At 32.7% G+C, this 20593-nt stretch overlaps 2 long non-coding RNA genes across 2 annotated transcripts; one reads left to right on the forward strand and one right to left on the reverse strand.

The window, feature by feature from the left end:
* Positions 1–217: 217 nt before the first annotated feature.
* LOC134264942 (uncharacterized) lies at positions 218–1273 on the forward strand. Its single transcript, XR_009991654.1, has 3 exons — positions 218–486; positions 742–815; positions 1007–1273. It is a non-coding gene; the product is annotated as an uncharacterized LOC134264942 (long non-coding RNA).
* A 6688-nt stretch (positions 1274–7961) lies between these two features.
* Positions 7962–10966, reverse strand: LOC134264943 (uncharacterized). Its single transcript, XR_009991655.1, has 4 exons — positions 10890–10966; positions 9231–9317; positions 8289–8398; positions 7962–8013 (listed from the first exon to the last, which is right to left on the reverse strand). It is a non-coding gene; the product is annotated as an uncharacterized LOC134264943 (long non-coding RNA).
* Positions 10967–20593: the final 9627 nt, after the last annotated feature.

Below are 20593 nucleotides of genomic sequence, written 5' to 3' on the forward strand. Positions count from 1 at the left end.
TTTTTTAATTGAAAGATTTTTTCCGGTATTTCATAATGATTTCTAGTTTTGGCTTATTGATTAAACAGACATAATTTATATAAAGTCCTTTGATTAAACAAATTAAAAAATCAATAAATGAAAGGATAGACAAACAAAAAAATTTAAAATATAATTAAATGTATAAAATCATAAGCATTATATAAAACTCTTAATGTCTGTTTTTAAAAAATGTTCTTCATCAAATCTGTGATCCACTCCCAGAATTTTACTCTGTGGCATTAGATGGGGATTGGCACACTGGTCAGGTTCAGTGTCATGATAACCTATTATGCAATTCTCCTGCTGGGCAGCGCGTTACAGAGTATAGTGGTTTGCTGCTTATCTAGGCAAAATTTTGAATTCTGGTAAACAAGATGTGCGCGCTTACTCCGTGTCGATTTGAATGAGAAGACGTTGCACCATATAAACCACAATAATAACCTCGGGATTTATTAACTTTGAATGGTAAGAATTATTCCTTTATCATAGACTTTAAAAGATCATTTAAAATGACTTCTATACTACCAGTGCATGATCAATTATATATCTTTGTACAAAAGTATGTAGAAATGACAAGGCGTTAATTTATATACATGTATTTAATTTGAATACTTCATTCTTAAGGCAACACAATTATATCCTTGATTCAAGTATTCGTTGTCTTTGTGAAATGTTAATCATCAAACAATATGTTGATTTAAAAATGAAATTTCTTTACAGCATGGTGTTGGTTTCATCATCCGTATTTTCAAATTCCCACATTCAAAAGACCCGCCTTTGGTGAAGGCAAAGGTGTACGTAAATACTATTACTCTTCAATAATATTGTCATAGTAATAATATTTCTGCTTTTTTCAATGCAAATGAGGAGAGAACTTAAATTTGATATAATTATTTAAAATGTTTTTTGTATATTTTCATTGATCATCTTAAGATACATTAGATGTAGAACGCTAATACAAACACAATTTTCCTTATCTTTACAGATTGTGCTATTCTTTCCGAGGGGCAGATTCCTTATCAGCCTTTTCAGTGTATGTGATTCTAACTAAGTCTTATAGATCCGCCGCTCTGTTCTACCTATACAGGGAACATAGGATTTTTGTGATTCTGTTCTTTCAAAAATTCAGTGAATGGATTAGACGCCGTTTTCAACCTTTAAAAACCCGGTGACTTGAAAGAAAATAAATTAAAACTTGTACCGAGAATGAAATTTAAATGTGATAATTTAAACATATTGAATATGGGTTTGTATTAACCCCCTTCCCCACAATCACGCATTTTAACGCATATACCGTTGCCCCACAATCACGCATTTTAACGCATATACCTTTACCCCACAATCACGCACTTTAACGCACATTGCGTTTTTTAACGTTTTCTGCTCTGATATTGCGTAAAGTTTTGATTGTATGACAATAAATGAGAAATAAAATATTTTTTTAATTCCATTCTAACATATTTTGCTAATAAGAATATTTTTTCTCGTTTAAATATGCCCGAGTCGTTCGATTTATTAGACAAAACTTGGGATGCGAGACAAATTAAGAAGGTCTTTTTTACACTTAATAAGCTCACCACTTGAACCACTGGGTTGGTGATGTAGATATCCCCCAATCTTGTGTGAGATGAGATCCTTGATCCAAAATTTATCAAATTCCACACATGAATTTTTTATGTAAATAATTGATAAGAGTGTGTGCAGAAATTGACGGAAGGAACGGATAAAAATACAAAAAAAAAGTTAATTCATGCTCATACAACTGAAGAGAAAAGAGGTTTTGTTCATATAAAAAAGCTTTGTTTTAATTTATTTCTTGTTCGATTTAAATTCAAATTCGTAAAAAAACAACCTTATTGTTTCCGCCTTACACAGCAATAAAAAAAAATACATAGATATATACACAGTTAGAAAGGAAAAAAAAACTTAAGAAACGGCAATATCGTGTTGAAGAAGATGTAGTTTAATTTAAATTTGAATGATTTCGTTATCGAGTCAACGTTTCTAATATTCGTAAAAAATTGCATGTTGCACTTACTATGTTTTGATGTGAAAATACACTGATATATTAATTAAAATTTACACAAGTTCAGTTACGGGCATATGCACAGACAAATAGGAAGTTGACATCAGATTCATACAAAAATAAATTCCATCATATGGCATGCCACAACAAAGTATGTGCTAAAATTTCAAGCATCTGCAATATAAGTAGTTGCTGAGAAAAAAACTGCGACAGAAATGTGTTATGTATTGTAAAACAGACGCACGGATTAACAGGCAGTTGACATAAGATTTTCTTTTAAAAATGGATCCACCGATAAACATGTATCATGCCTTAGTGGAGAATGTGCGAAAATTTCAAACATCTGTGATGAGTAGTTGCTGCGAAAACTGTGATCAAAACTTACGAACTAAACACAAACAGCTAGACAGACGGACAAACACACAAGGGTAAAACAGTATACTCCATCCCCCTCCCCCCTTCCTCTCTCCTTGGCTTCGGAGCGTAATTAGTTTTATAAGGGGGTAAATAGTTCCTTAGGAATATTTTTAACCTACCTTGGGTACGTTTGTATTGTCAGTATATTTAGAAATATTCACTTATCCGCTTTCGCATGTAGTTTTTGAATATATATGCGTGTACTCTGTAGATTCAAGTTTGTCAACACTGCATACATTAGAAGTGATAGGTTTAAGAAAATCTGAATAGGGGAGTATATTTCCATACGAGGACAATGATTTAGTCTGATGTGATTCTTCCACCGGCTATATGTTTACGTTCTACACAGAAAAAAATCCATTTGACATCCACCTTGTGAATGGCCAGTTAACTCGTCACTTTATTCATGTAAAGTGTTGTATGAAGAGCAATGCATTTAGGCGCTAAAAACTCCATTCTTGGGGGGGGTTTGACCAACAGCGATCTAAATTATTTCCTACATCAATCTCCGGAATTACCGATATATTCAGCATTCTAGCATTTGTTTTCTTCGATCAACAGCTTGTTTTATAGAAGGACTGATTTGAAATTGTGTACTTCATTTATAAAGTTTCAGTAATTATGTTCAGCATGTTTGACATTTTTTTTTTTTTTTTGCATTTCCGTTTTTTTTTTTTTTTTTTTGGGGGGGGTGTTTATGTCTACCAAGTTTGTGAATAATCGATAGGTAAAAAAAATTAAGTACACTTGAATTTATTATGTCAGTGAGTGCACTTTGTCCGAGACACATGATATTGATCTCAAATTAAACATGGTTGTCTTTAAAAACGAAGCAAAGCTTTTACCTTTATTATTTTGATGTCGATGATTTATTATTCGATTTTAATTTGATTCAGTTTCAGTTTTATTACCTGAAATTTACTTTTTCATGAATGTTGGAAAATAAAAGTTTACTAAAAATTGCCAAGTAAACTATGAAATATCGGAAAGAAAAAGTAGTAGGAATATATTTTTTCCTTACTGAAATATTATACATTTATTGACTAGTTCGAGGGCAACATGCGTTTTGTCGGACCCAAACTGTCTGCCTGAGGCCGTTAGGTTGGAGGGTCCGACAAAACGCATTTTGCCCGAAGAATGAGATTAAGCTGCGCCCATTCTGTGACGTAAGCAGTCCAACATCTCTCCGAGTGGTCCAACATCTCACTCAGCGTTCCGACATCGATTTTTTTATGCCCGCTCGGCAAAACATTAAAAATGTTAGATCTTTTTTTATAATCCGCGAAGTGATAATTTTGATTTTTTTTTCGTATAGATTTGTATAGGAATTTTTTTTAAAGGTATAACAAGCTAAGATAATCTGTTTATTCTCCATTTTGATTTATATGAACATTTATTTCGGTCAGAATTGCATATCTTTTACAAACACAATCAATTATTTTTTATGCCGTTAACTTGTATATTTTAATAATATGATGATCATAGGGATAACCGAGCAATCACAAAAGTAATGGATATATATTGAAAAATATGTGTATCTACTACGCACCAACTCATGATAGATCCTGAGTGATTAAATTTTATTGTGTACCATATTTCTTAATCTGACTTTATTTTCTGCAAGTTTTTTAGATACACTATTCGTTTTCTAAACGTGGACAGGTTTTCGTCTGCATCGACTCTGCATGATCATAAAATTCATCGCGTTCAATATGATAATGAATGCAAAATGTATTAATTCCTTTGACAACATCTGGAAAAATAGTGGAAATACAATTTCTCAGTAACTACAGATACAATTAAATAAATGCATTTTCAAAGAAACCTTTTTAGGAGTACTTCTTGATTTGCCCCACAAATAATCGGAATACTTCGGGCACCGCTACGTCCGCTACTGACCGCTACGTCCGAGAAGTTCTTGGCCTCTCTTGTAAACTTTTGCATTGTTTTTAGAATTGTGTTAAAATTCCATTCTTAGCAAATGAAATATTGCGATTCGATTGAATTTTTTATTTTGAATTTTTTTATTTATTTCTTCTTCTTTTTTTTTTTTTTTTTTTTTTTTGAAAATTCACCTTTAGCCAATAAAAAGTTTATTTCATGGCTTCTTAAACGTGATTTTTTTTAGTAGTCCACATGTACCTGTAGGTGTAAAGATTCCGATCCACCACAGTAGATTTCGGATCGGAAAACTTTAAATTGGCCAGTAAGGATTAGATAAACCGGTACAAGTAATAGCTTTTCAAAAAAGCTTGCCTGACTAATGCAATCAATATCTATAGAACCTATAATCATGATAAGTTATTTATATAAACGTTTACATTGGTGTGAGGGGTAATTATTTCATTAGAGTAAATTATGAAGACGTCGAACAAAACATCATGCATTAATTTTAAGTTGTTTGCTACTTATGAGGCAATGGACAGCCTCGTTTTTGAAAGTGGGGGGGGCAGCTAGAGAATTTTTTTTCATTCACCTGAAAAAAAAGGAATATGCCCAAAGTTGAAAATCCTATTTGGGGGGGGGGGGGGGGGGGGGTAGGGGTCGTGACCAACTTTTTTTCAGTGTAAAGTTCTTCCTGTATAACTTTTTTAGCATTAAATACTGCATTTCTCTTTAATACATTTCCTGTTATATACAGGGGGGTGGGGTGGTCCAACCTTTCAACTAACATTTCCTATATATAGTAAAAGTAAGGTTGAGAAAAAAAGTGGGGGGACAGCCTCCTCCCCCTTTCCTGTTGCTACGTGTCTGATGGAAAAGGAACAGTGATATTTTATTTAAAAGGTATATTTTGTATGTGTTAAATTGGTTTTGATCTGTTTTTCGTTTGTTGTATAAGGACGCATGTGGAGTGTTACAAATACTTCGAACTCAGGACCAATGAGCAGTTTCATGTAATATTTTCGTGCTAAACCTACTGCGACTCGGGCTTGGTTTTAAACAGTCTCATCCTAAGGACCGATCTCCACCGTCCTGCAGTGGATTCGAACCCGTGAGGTAAAGCTCAGCTCCTCATTCCGCAACTCTATAATGGTTTTAGAAGATGTAGTAATTAAATAAGGGAAATGAACTAATGAATTAATGTATGCTGGAAAGCCGTGCCTATGTAAAGATTATATATCGATTTTAAAATTAAAATTTAGAATTAGATTCAACTGCATAGACTACCGGGAAGACAGCTGAGAATATGATAACTACAAGAAATAAATGAATCTTCAAGATTAACATGCAGAATATGTTTAAGTACTAGATTGTTTTGGTATGCCAGAGCATCAACGATTGTTGGAAACAGCCCGCTACGCATAAATGACCCAACGAACTTGACGTTGATTCCTTATACTAGTATTCCTCAATCCTGAAATAGGAGGGACACTTTTCCTAAGTCTATTTTCTGTGTTTCATAAGAGGAAGAATTTTACCTCTGATCAAAACTTGGGGGGGGGGGGGGGGGGGTGCGAGTGCAGGCGAGATATGATCAGAAATATTATGTATTTTTGGCCAGTTTTTCTCTGAAGAACATTTTTTCCGTGTCGTTTTATTTACTTTAATTGATGTAACTTCTAACTTCTTTCACAATATCACCGATATGTTTTTTTTTCCCCAAAGTTCGAAATTCCGATAAAAAGAACAGACTTGAAGTTTTCATTTCCATTCACCGCAGTGCAGTAGAATCATCCAGGAAAGGGGCGCGAAGATATACACGTGACATTTGGCGCAAAATGATTGTGACACCCCTTACCTCGAAGACAAATGGACTCATCCAATAGTACAGAAATGCAGAAAAAAGGTCAAACAGACATGTCCGTATATGAAATCGCATGAAATAAACAGTTTCATGCAAAAAAACTAAGGGAAATAAACACATCAATATGTTGTATCAGTAAGACGGTTATTTTTTTCTGCTAAATGTTTTGTTGAAACGGAGGTAACAAATTAAATTCCAATGATAATCAGCATGCACAAAATTTTGCTGGCTAACTGTGACCTTTTCTCTTCGCACCTCGGAAATATCAATCCTTATACAGCCTGACGCCGTGACGTCAGGCAATAACGCTAATTTTAGACTGATTAATTTAATGCCGAGTCCGAAGGCGGTATCTCATCCGTATATTGGTCAAAACATTAAAAAGAAGATGTGATCAGTTAAATTTTAACTTAAAAAATGAAACGTTTCCTTTCAACAATCAATACGCTTCTTTATTGTTCAGTATAAAAATAAGTGATATATTCCAACAATATTTGTTTTGCAAAAACAAATAACTCTTGATAAAAAAAAAATCAAATATGCTGAAAGCTATAACTTCTTTTTTGTCCTAAAAAAATCGGTACAATAACTTTTATAAAAATCTTCACAAGTGATAACAAGAAAACATTGATGTAACCATCAATTGTCGCCCGGGAAATATATAAAGTAAACAATGAAAATGAGTCTTGATCAACAAACCGCTTCGATATGTGTAAAAAGGCATGCGTCTAATATGACGGAAACGAAAGTCGCAAATATTTAAAAAAAAAAAAAATGGTAGTCGGAATTAAATCAATCAAAAACGATACCATTTTAAACTTGATTAATTCCTCAAGTAAATGTTGGCTGCATAAAATATAAATTGATGTTAGACACACCCTTCATTTATATTTAAAAATGTATTAATTTTCAATTTTAGAATATAAAACACGAACTTTGCAGAGTACGTTTTTATCCGAGAAGTAAAATTCGATGTTCTAAAAAAGGGACCTGTCGTTGTTTCGATAGTAAATGTTAAGTAACTTTATATATTAAATATGATAAAAACATTCATATTTTTACAGATTCACCTTATGAAAGTAAATATATTATGTATCTCGTAATTTATAAACGGAAAGAATATTCTGATTAACAATCTTTTCAATGTTTAGAAAACCTTTAATTCTACATAACTACTCCCACCCCAATCCCCATACACCAACACTTAAACTTATATGTATAGAGCAGCCCGGTCCTCCGGGCTGCAATCATTCTCTTCAAGACCTCATTTCGATTTTTATTTATAATTGAAGATTCTGGAAGTTTAGATAAAATCGTTATATGCATGGACTGAAAAAATAGGGGGGGGGGGGTCGTTGTTTAACACGAGTATAAAATGACACCCTGTCTGAAAAATCAAATATTTTTTTCATTGAAGTTTTAGGTTTACAAATATTCAAAATAAGTAAGTTGTAAGATAAGATAATAAATTAAGTCTGTACCATTCCACATGAAAGAGTTATTTAAACAAAATAAACAGGATAAAATCACCATCTTAATTCTTGAATTCAACATTAAAGATGGTTGCATGGATATCATGGCGACATGTATCTATATAGAACAACCATTGCCACATACACCATGTGAATATTCATCTTCAAAAACACGTCGTTTCAGCACGTAATCGCAAGTGCGTTGTGGGGAAAAGGATAACGTCATCAAAAAGTAACAAATGTAATGCTACTATTACGTCACAGACGGCGTGATAGGCATGACTTGTCTAGATAAGATGTTCCACGGTCTTCTTTCTTCTTTCCAGTTCCTGAGGGAAAAAGCGCATAGTTAATCATACAGACTATTTAAAAAAATATCTGTACAAGTCTCAATGATAAGGAACTATGTGACCTTATTTTTGTAGAAATACCCATTGACACAAAACATAAATTTCAAAGAATATTTAATTCCTCTACAACCCTGCTATACATGATGAAAGAAGACTGTTAATTAACAAATATCTTTGAAATGTAGGCAAATTAATTTAAAAATAAATCCCAAAATATCACTTTTTCATATAGGATTTTAGTAAATTAGACTTACTGAACGCTTTCTTTTGCTTTGTTTTGACTGCTGTCTGTGAAGATCAGTCTTTCCATTCTCCCGTCTCCATTTCTTATGTTTGTCATTAGTAATGACATTGGTGAATGCCTCTAAAATATATAAAAACTCAAATATAACAAACTAAACACAAAAAAAGAAACAAAAAAACACCACAATGATCAATCTTAGGGGACTCTCTATGTTGTCACAACATGCCATACTCCCAGTTGAAGCCCTGTTTTGTTCTGAAATGCTTTTTTGATATGTTTCTGTCTTAGACAAATTCACTTAAAACTGATAAATCACCGGGTATAGCTCAACATGCAATATTGAAATTGGATGCATCTCCTCTAGGCGACAAGAGTGGCCAATGTACGATTGTACCCCTTCTTAAAACATGAATTGTTTGTCATATTTTCAATTTGACAATTTTGACTTTTTTTACAAACTTATCAAAATAAATATAAGTTAGTAGGATACTGTATGTGCCTCATTTCCCAGGAAAATGTTCAAAAAGACATTGGACTATTTGTGAGCAGAAATCTCACATCTAAGGGCTAAGCTCTTTAGTGCGCAGTGTTTAGAGCTTCCTTAAAGTCAACGAAATACTGACCAGCTACATGTAGAATCAGTAAATATGTATTTAATTTTCCTATTTTCATTGATATCGAAGTTCTTTCCTGTTCAATTCAGGTTTGAGTTAAACAAAGTTTGACTGTATGTATTAGTTTACTGATGTATGTCAATCACGACAATACACACATATCATTGAGGGGGCATATTCAGCCCTAGCTTTTACATAAAACTTGTAGCTAATACAGTAAACCAAAATTAAGTATTTCAATTAATTTTTTTTTTATAAATTTGGTATCTTTTTTTTTTCTTTTCTTTTCATGCAATTTTCATACATTCCAATTCATGATTGAATTAACTACCACTTACCAAATGATCACATCCTGATTCATCATACATTCATATGATTTAATCTCACTCATGACTGGTTTTCTTTTAAAGTCAGTTTTCTTCTCTCTGAAAGGATATAGTATGTTCATGTACTATCGCATTCTAATTTAAACTAAGTATGTAATTTAGCATCAGGCGTCAGCACCTACATATGTACCAGGATGGGAGAAAAACCTGAGTAATAAACAAAATTTCAAGCATCGACTTGTTTGTACCATTCTACTTTTCTAATGTTGGGACCACAAACAATATTCGTTAATACCTAACCTACTGTATTATTTGTAATTAGGCATTTTCAACTTTTCACGGGTCACCGAATAAACTGTTGTCTGTTCAAAGCATCATCGTGATATTCAAGATTTTTTATGATCACGACATCACTATTAGTATTTACCTACTTTATAATTAATTAAATAATCAGGGTTCGAAATTAACTCATGTCCGTAAGTCTGAGACTAGTAAAAATTGTGTCGGACTAGCAGATTTTTTAAGGTACTAGTCCTTACGGACTAGTGCAAATCCAGATATACCGGTAAGTCTTGAATTGGTTCACATTTTATTAATTTCATTTCCGAGTCTCGTAGATGTTTGAAAATAAATGATAAACACAACCACAATAAAGCGTTTTCTACATTGTGATCAATAGGCAAAGACGTGACCATGTGGAGATTTCTGAAAGTTGAAAACCCTCTTTCTTTCACCACATGCTTCCAACTGATGTGTGGACACATATTTCATTGAATTAATTGATAAAATTTTAAGATTTGTATTATTCTTTTTACATACTATAGGGCGGACTAGTGGAATAGGTTGCGGACTAGTGGAAGCTAGAAGTCACTAGTCCATGCGGACTAGTGCTAAAAAAAGTTAATTTGGAACCCTGTAAATTGAAATAAAACACACAAACAATCAATCAATCAATTTATTAAGTATTACTCTGAATTATTAAATATTAATTTAATCTTTATGTTATGTGTTCAGCTAATTCATAGACAAGTATGTGAATAAACAGTTCTTAAAACTCTTTATTGATTGTCTGCGTGTTTTTTTTCCAATTTAATTTATTATATAGTAAGTTAGGTAATAAAACACTTATTCAATGACTATTCAGTAAAACAGGGGGAAAAAATGAACATGACCTCTCACACATGGTTCCTATTCTTCACTGCGGGTCAGTATCACTTGACATAGGTCCTTATAACTTCATGTTGGCCTACACAGGTCAATAATTGTGAAATAACTGATAATTCAAGCTGATGATTCATTTGCATTACTTGATATACTATCAATATTAATTCACTATGTAGGCTTTTCTTTTTTTAACATCTTCATCTCAGCCACTGTCAGCAGGTCAGACATTAGAAAATTTTTCTTTTGAACAGTAAAGTATTTCAATATACTAACTTTTTCTCTTCAGATAAGTGGAGGGGCTTTCGCCTACATCCACTTTTTAAATGTATGTTTTCCTACATATCATTCTCATGCATATGATTAAGGGTTATGCTAAGCTACAATCTATTTCAACTGTTCTGATAATGTTATCCTTCATGAATAATCGGATAGTTGCGATTGAAGACACTTTTCGAAAAATATTGATGTTTTTTTCATAATTTTGAAAAAAAAATAGCTCATCTATACCTTGTCATAAGTCATAAGTTCCAAAACATCAAAAGAGTTCGCTATCCGAGATCGAGAACACATGAATTCAAACCGGATATACTGCATTCTGTATTTAACTACGAAACCGTGCTCGGTATAAATATTATCATCCGAATAAATAGAAGTGGTAAAAATTAAAAAATAAATAAAAAAAATCCGCTTTAAAAGAACTCATTTGTACACACACACAGAGAACTATTTATATTGAGCATTCATTTTATTAAAAGGCGAAACGTACTGTAGCCATTTTACAACATACAGTATGGAACACATACATGTACGGTGCTTTGAGGCCTACGTTGTCTGTTTATTGCATGGAAGTAAATTAAGTATGTCATATCACTCAAATTTCCCTTTCATGTCTTGCAATATATGTACTAAAGTCTAAGAATTTTAGATATTCCAACTTTTCAAAATGGCGTCAGAACAAAAGTTGTCTCCGATAGTGAAGATTTGTTGTTGCCAAATATTACAATTATTTACCGTAATAAATTAACAAAAATATACGTACACTAATCCTTGGTTGTTGTTCCCTGCATTTATCACAGTCTCAAAGACACTGGGTGGTGAAAACATCATTAACTTTTCACATTTACCAGCTGCTTACACCTTCTTCTTCGTCCCTCTCATTCCTCTCTCAATCCTCGAAAAATGGCGCCTCGGTAAATTGACCAATGAAAATAAAGCGCCTGCAGAGCGATGCAGGATGGGGGAAAAATTCATTATGATTAAGTATGATTATGACATCTTACATTAGAATTTAATGAAGTTTTTCCTGTTCATGGAATAAAAAGGGGGCTCCTAAATATTTTTGTCGATACGATGTGTCGGCCTAGTATAGAAAGAAAACGTTTAAAAAAAAAAAAAAAAAAAAAAAAATGCATGTGCCACCTAGAGAAAAAAATTCTTTCTGGAATAACAACTAAAATTATTTGATTTTGGGGTGGGGGTTTCGAGGCTTGGTTGTAAGTATAGTGGCCGTCCTAGCTGAAAGTAATATCCCCCCCCCCCCACTCCTCGCTTCTTTTAACGGTTGTAATTATGAATTTTATAATGTCACATCAAAACGATGTATATTTTTTAAATTGTGCTAAAAGGCATCAAAATGAGCTACAATTGTGATAATTGAAAAGTTCGGTGTTTAACATGTTTAAAAATTAATTGCTAATCAAAAACGCTTTTAGTAGAAAGGATCACCCTGAGGTATGATAGAATACGATACACTTGTGAAAATTAAGACAAAATAATACAGGTCATCACAAGGTGGAACAAAACTAATATCTAATCAAAGGCAGGAAAAATTAACAGTATATATATTAATTCAGTATTTTAGTCGTGACTGGTATAATTGGGTCATTGGAAAGATTTTGTCAACATTCATATACTGTCGATAGATACTTGTTAATTTGAAGGGCTGTGAGTTTATGCACACAACTTTAGCTGGTCCCGCCCTGTATCTCTTCTCATGTACTTTTTTTCGTTCAGGAAATTTGGTAAAGCATGCAAGTAAAAAAAGGATTCCCGGTTAGTTTATTACCCAAACTGAAATTACTTACCTACAGGCCTAGTCTAGTCAAATTTAAAAACACGCATATTTTTTTTTTTCTTTTTTTTTTTTTTTTTATATATATAAAAGAGTAATTTACAGCATGTAGAAAAAAAAATAAAGTAGTGGACAACGTAGATAAAGAAATGTTTGTAGTTGTATTAAAAACCTTCTCATCTTTATATAAAGACATCAACAGAAAATGCACAATAATACAATAAACACACTCAATTCTTTCAATAGATTGCCTTAGCATGCACTACACACCAAAAAGCCGTTGTTCTTAAGAAAAAACAAAATAATGTAAAATTTTATAGATTTTTCTTTAGTTACATGTACATGTAGAGCAATGGCCTTTGGAGGGGGAAAATGGTTTTGTTAATATTATACATGTGCATTTAGGACCTTTGTTTCATGCGAAAAGTGCAGATGTTTACTACACAGGGATCTGCGAACATATTTAAATTCAAAAGAAATTAAGAAAAAAAAAACGTTTTTATATGAATATTTTTCTGATATTTTAATCATTATTTTATAGATGTCTTTGTAGTTGGATTACAAATTTAACACAAAACATCAACAAGACTATTAAGTACCGTTTTAATCTCATTGATCTACATTAAGTGATTATGATTTAATATAATTATACACGACGAGTATTTATATTTATTCTATAGCTATGGAAAATTATTTAATTTTTAAACGGGATAATTTTATTTTAAATCAATTATGAACATTGAAATCGAAATTCTAAATAGCTTGTTCTTTCATTGAACTTCTAAAATTAATGAAGGTTATTTTTTGAATAAACTATTTTCTCTTGTATAACTGATTATTTACAATAATTTTTAATGATAAAAAATAACACAAATCATCATCTTAATTTGCGGAGACTGTGTGTATACATGCTTGACAACAGCCCATTGTTCCCTGTAAGTAAAAAACCCTCTCAAATCACATAGAATATACAAACAATACACAGTGACAGGTGTCTCCTGTCTCCAGGTGTCTTCGCGGCACGTGTCTCCACCTGATATGGCACGTGAGGAAAGTTGCTCGTAGTTACACAGGCCGTACCAACGTTTTCAAATATGCTTTTTTTTAGGGGGGGGGGGGGCTTCCCAAGAAAAAAAAGACAAGCAAATAATAAAAATGATTGTTAAAAAAAATAAATAAATAAATAAATATAATATCTTAAACAATGTCTTTTAATCAGTAATCACAACTTCTCTCTGTACTGCACTTATTCTTCTCTATTCCATTTCACGCATTCTATACGAGTTTACCAAGACTCATGTGATAAATCCAATTTAAAATTAATTTGCGTTCAAGGTCATGAAATATTAAATTTTATCACACTGAAATACACTTTAAGTTATTTTAACTGTTTGAAGGGGGAGACCGAGTTAATTCATTTGATACAGTATGTGTACACGTTTGAAAAAAAAATCTATAATCGGGAAAAAATATGGTAACCTCAGAAAATATTTAACTTTTTTGTAAAATAAAAGTACATGTAGTTGGAAATTAGAATGAGATATAATTTCAAAGTTTCCCTACCCGGGAAACATGGGAGAAACTACAGATTGATGGCTTCCATGTCGGGAATCTATAAGGAAACCACTGAGGCATGTTTCCATGGTTTCCTATCTTGGGAAACTTACGGGAAACCACAGGTTGATTGTTTCCATGTCGGGAATCTACATGGAAACCACGGAGGCATGTTTCCACGGTTTCCTATCTTGGGAAACTTACGGGAAACCACAGGTTGATTGTTTCCATGTCGGGAATCTACGTGGAAACCACTGTGTGGTTTCCATAAAATGGAAACTATATGGAAACTACTGATGTCACGATTCCCATATGTTTCCATCGGGTATCCAAATTTGGGAAACCTGGTTTTTCATCCAGTGAAATTCCAGTGATAATCAGCATGCACAAAATTTTGCTGGCTAACTGTGACCTTTTCTCTTCGCACCTCGGAAATATCAATCCTTATACAGCCTGACGCCGTGACGTCAGGCAATAACGCTAATTTTAGACTGATTAATTTAATGCCGAGTCCGAAGGCGGTATCTCATCCGTATATTGGTCAAAACATTAAAAAGAAGATGTGATCAGTTAAATTTTAACTTAAAAAATGAAACGTTTCCTTTCAACAATCAATACGCTTCTTTATTGTTCAGTATAAAAATAAGTGATATATTCCAACAATATTTGTTTTGCAAAAACAAATAACTCTTGATAAAAAAAAAAATCAAATATGCTGAAAGCTATAACTTCTTTTTTGTCCTAAAAAAATCGGTACAATAACTTTTATAAAAATCTTCACAAGTGATAACAAGAAAACATTGATGTAACCATCAATTGTCGCCCGGGAAATATATAAAGTAAACAATGAAAATGAGTCTTGATCAACAAACCGCTTCGATATGTGTAAAAAGGCATGCGTCTAATATGACGGAAACGAAAGTCGCAAATATTTAAAAAAAAAAAAAAAATGGTAGTCGGAATTAAATCAATCAAAAACGATACCATTTTAAACTTGATTAATTCCTCAAGTAAATGTTGGCTGCATAAAATATAAATTGATGTTAGACACACCCTTCATTTATATTTAAAAATGTATTAATTTTCAATTTTAGAATATAAAACACGAACTTTGCAGAGTACGTTTTTATCCGAGAAGTAAAATTCGATGTTCTAAAAAAAGGGACCTGTCGTTGTTTCGATAGTAAATGATAAGTAACTTTATATATTAAATATGATAAAAACATTCATATTTTTACAGATTCACCTTATGAAAGTAAATATATTATGTATCTCTTAATTTATAAAGGAAAGAATATTCTGATTAACAATCTTTTCAATGTTTAGAAAACCTTTAATTCTACATAACTACTCCCACCCCAATCCCCATACACCAACACTTAAACTTATATGTATAGAGCAGCCCGGTCCTCCGGGCTGCAATCATTCTCTTCAAGACCTCATTTCGATTTTTATTTATAATTGAAGATTCTGGAAGTTTAGATAAAATCGTTATATGCATGGACTGAAAAAATAGGGGGGGGGGGGGGGGTCGTTGTTTAACACGAGTATAAAATGACACCCTGTCTGAAAAATCAAATATTTTTTTCATTGAAGTTTTAGGTTTACAAATATTCAAAATAAGTAAGTTGTAAGATAAGATAATAAATTAAGTCTGTACCATTCCACATGAAAGAGTTATTTAAACAAAATAAACAGGATAAAATCACCATCTTAATTCTTGAATTCAACATTAAAGATGGTTGCATGGATATCATGGCGACATGTATCTATATAGAACAACCATTGCCACATACACCATGTGAATATTCATCTTCAAAAACACGTCGTTTCAGCACGTAATCGCAAGTGCGTTGTGGGGAAAAGGATAACGTCATCAAAAAGTAACAAATGTAATGCTACTATTACGTCACAGATGGCGTGATAGGCAAAGAGTTAAAGGTTCAAAAATTAAATATAATTTGTGTTAATTTCTTTTAAAATATAAATATATCATAATTTAATGAGAAAAAGTAAAAATTGAGGAAAAATCCTTTTGTAACCTCGACTTGAATGTTTTGAAAACATTTTAAAAACCAAACAAATTAAACGTGAATAAAACATTTTTGAAAATGTTTTGTTACATTTAAAAACAATGTTATGATAACATTTGTTGAAATATTTTGTAAAATGTTTTAAAAACATTTAAAAAAAACCATACAAAATCACATGATTAAAACATTGTTTAAAAATGTTTTTGTAACATTTTAAGAAAATGTTTCGTAAACATTTGCTGAAATATTTCACTAAAATGTTTTAAAAACGTTTAAAAAACGATACAAATTCACGTGATTAAAACATTATTGAAAATGTTTTTGCAACATTTCAAGAAAATTCTCTGACAACATTTTGCTGAAATATTTCGCTAAAATGTTTTAAAAACGTTTAAAGAACCATACAAAATCACGTGATTAAAACATTTTTAAAAATGTTTTTGCAACATTTTTAAAAAGTTTTAAAAACATTTTTAAAATGTTTTTGTGTTAGCTGAAAGTGGTTAGCGAAGTTAACCGCTTAAAAACTCGATTAATGCAAAGACAGTGGCTGAGCCTATAAAATAATATTTATGTAGGAATACGTTGATTGGAGGGTCGTGCAATGTTGGGTTCAAAGATCAACGGAGAGTACTATGTATTGGTGTAGGTGGCAAGACAATAGCTAGTAAGACAGCCATAAAAAAGAACTTTTATACTCGGGACATCGAATATCCTCTGAACAAAACCCTAACCACTCCTTGATGAATTACAATCTTTGAACAATATTTTCAATATTTTCAATATCTACATGTAGGCAGTATTTGTGTGCTGACGTCATGCGCAAAGAAGTAGAATGGCGAGTAGGCGACCTAACTGAAGTGATTCTTCATTTGTCGGTGATAGGGCCGTTTAAACGGCGAAAGCATCCTTTTAATGTCGATTAACAAATAGTAAAATAATTATTTTACTGTTTCTCGCGTCTCGGGAGTTAGCTCCGCGAAATAAGTTTGTAAAAGGTGGACAGAGTTTCGACACCAACTGGTGTCGCCAAATTCCCAGTTTTCAATATGGCCTCTCTGACTCTCCCCCGCACAAGTCATAATATAAAAGTGGGAGTTAGAGTCAGAGGAATCACGGATTAGGGATCCTGTACACCGAAAGTTCACGCCTATGCGTAGATCTGGATCCATGTCAATTTCTTTGAAGCCAGGGTTTCCACGCACAGTGTAAGACCGTGTATAAACGGTGCATCACATTGTCCTATTATGAATGGTCATATGAAATTAATAAGAAGTATTTTAATTGTCTTTGTTTAATAAATGATATCGTCTGCCATAGAAAATGTTTATTTCCTTGTATATGACTATGTTTTTTCCAGCAAATATTGTTAACTCAGTCATCAAAATATTTATGAAAACAATAGCAAACAAACCAAAATTGCATTCATCCAAATGCTATTTTTACTGTTGGATTATAATTCGTAGAACAATATAATGTGATAATGTTATGCTCTTTTTATTAAAAATCTACTTTTGTCGCTTGCAGAATCTATTTCATGCTTCCGATCGACACTTTACAGCAATGAATGATTCCAGCTACAGTATAGATACTTGATCTGAAAAACCTAACACGCGGTAAAATAAAACGAGGGTTCTCTTCATGCTTGAGTGAAAGCAATCGCCTGGTCGCTCTAGCGAACCCAAAGCGAACAACGAGCGAAGAACAACGAACACTAAGCCCACCCAAAACGGATCCGTAACCAAAGGTTCGCCTATGAGTTTTGCTTTGGTATTAATGGTTGTGTCCGGTCTGTACTGAGATTATAGAAGGACAAAGCAAATAGTTAGTTGGTCTGAGCCTGGAATTAAAACTGACTCAAGTGCATCAGTTCATATTAATATATTTATTCAATGTAATATTTTCTTTGTACAAAAAAAAAAATAAATAAAAAAAGCATAGGGTTAATCCTCAAATAATTTATAAATGTTACCGCAAATAATATCCTGAACATGCGACGCAACCGCAAAACACGTTCTTTTTTTTTCTTTTGTTGGTCTAAAGAAAGAGGAAAGAAAATCCCCCGATACAAAAATTCTGGTTAGTTCACCTGTTACATGTTTTATTCGTCAAAGAAGAAAATCTAAGAACACGCTCACAACACTCATACAGACGAGCAGACATGGACAAACATAAAACATAAAGACATTAAACTTTAACAAAAAGTAATAATACCAGTAATATATAAATATAAATTATCAATACGGCTGTCAGAAGATCGTTATTAAATATACATGTATTTACAAAGACAAGATTAACTTACCTTACATCCAGTATTAAAGTTGTAAATAAAAACAAGATGTGTTTGTGAAACACTGATGCCCCCGTATGGCAACATAGCGAAGGTTAAGCTTTATCAAATGCAGATTAAATATGTTGGTATCAATTAAGGCCTTTTTACAAAAAATGCGAAATATAAAACGCTTGCTACACCTGTTCCAGGGTTATGACCAAGGTTAACATTTTATAATACAGGACAAACTAAATTTCAAGGTGAAAGGGTCAAGGTTGTTGGGTTCTAAAGAAAGGCTTTGTCTCAATGATTACGTATGGGAAGTATGAAAGTGCTGGCCCTTACCGTTCAAAAGTTATGACCAAGGTTAAAGTTTGTAAAAGGTAGGTCAAACTCTAAGGTCAAGGTCAAAGGGTCAAGATTCTTGATATCCAATGAAAGGTCTTGTCACAAGGATTACACATGTGAAATATGAAAGCTCTAGCCCCTACTGTTCAAAAGTTATGGTCAAGGTTAAAGTTTGTAAAAAGTAAGTCAAACTGCAAGGTCAAGGTCAAAGGGTCAAAGTTCTTGATATCAAATGAAAGGTCTTGTAATAGGGATTAAATTTGTGAAGTATGAATGCCCTCTCCCGAACCCTTCAAAAATATGGTCAATGTTGTATTTTTAAAGTAGGTCAAACTCCAAGATCAAGGTCAAAAGGTCAAAGTTCTTTGTATCCAATGAAAGGTCTTTTTATCAGAATTATATATGTGAAAAAAAGCCGTAGTAGTTATTGTTCAAAAGTTATAGCCAAGCTTAAAGTTTTTTTATAGGTACAAAAATCTCCAAGGTCAAGGTCAAAGGGTCAAGATTGTTTGTATCAAATGAAAGGTCTTTAACAAACATTACATATGTGAAGTAAAAATGTCCTGGTATCTACTGTTCAAAAGATATGGCCAAAGTAATTTTTTTAATTTTCATGTAAAAGTGGGTCAAACTCCAAGGTCAAAAGGTCAAATTTGTTGGTACCCAAAGAAAGGTCTTGTCACACGGAATACACATATGAAATATGAAAGTCTAAATTTGTGAAGTATGAATGCCCTAGCCCGAACCCTTCAAAAATATGGTCAATGTTGTATTTTTAAAGTAGGTCAAACTCCAAGGTCAAGGTCAAAAGGTCAAAGTTCTTGGTATCCAATGAAAGGTCTTTTATCAGGATTATATATGTGAAAAATAAAAGCCGTAGTAGTTATTGTTCAAAAGTTATAGCCAAGCTTAAAGTTTTTTTATAGGTACAAAAATCTCCAAGGTCAAGGTCAAAGGGTCAAGGTTGTTGCTATCAAGTGAAAATTCATTTAACAAACATTACATATGTGAAGTATAAATGTCCTGGTGACTACTGTTCAAAAGATATGGCTAAAGTAGAATTTTTAAATTTTCATGTAAAAGTGGGTCAAACTCAAAGGTCAAGGTCACAAGGTCAAATTTGGTGGTACCCAAAGAAAGGTCTTGTCACAAGGAATACACATATGAAATATGAAAGTCATAGCTCCACTAAATCAAAAGTTATGGGCAAGGTTAAAGTTTTTGCGGACAAACAGACAAACAGAGAGACAGACAGAGAGACAGAGAGACAGACAGACGGACACGACAAAAACTATATGCCCCCGAAACTTCGTTTACGGGGGCATAAAAAAACTAACATTGATTGAATATAATGTCGAATACTAGAATCAATTTGTTACTGTAGAGGAAAAAAAGCTTGGGGTGGAGAATTTGGAGGGGGTTTTACCTAATGAAGTGCATGGATAATTGAAAAAGAAACATTCATAAAAATTAGTACAGGTATAGTGATTTTCATCGGTCCGTGATCGGACACTGGTCAGTCATATAATTGTAAATGTAGAAATAGAAATACACCTTTACATAACCAAAAACAAGATGTGTTTGTGAGACACTATGCGCCCGCCGGCAACAAAGTTCAAAAAATCTATTTTTAGCATATTGGTCACAGTCAAGGTCACAAGGTCATTGACCATGGTGTCATTTGAAAGCACTTAATCGGTGGAGTATGCATCCCAAATATGAAGTCACTGTCTTCTATGGTTCAAAAGTTATGGCAAAAAGTGTAAAAAGTTATTTTTAGCATATAGGTCACAGTCAAGGTCACAAGATCATTGACCTTGTCGTCCTTTGAAAAGACTTTATTGGTGGAGTATGCATATCAAATATGGAGTCCCTATCTCCTATGGTTAAAAAGTTATGACAGACAGTGGAAAAAGCTATTTTTAGCATACAG

The sequence above is a fragment of the Saccostrea cucullata genome, unplaced genomic scaffold, assembly GCF_032062105.1.
Source record: "Saccostrea cucullata isolate Sc308-1 unplaced genomic scaffold, CSIRO_AGI_Scuc_v1 ctg5148, whole genome shotgun sequence".
In the NCBI taxonomy this organism is placed as follows: Eukaryota; Metazoa; Mollusca; class Bivalvia; order Ostreida; family Ostreidae; genus Saccostrea; species Saccostrea cuccullata.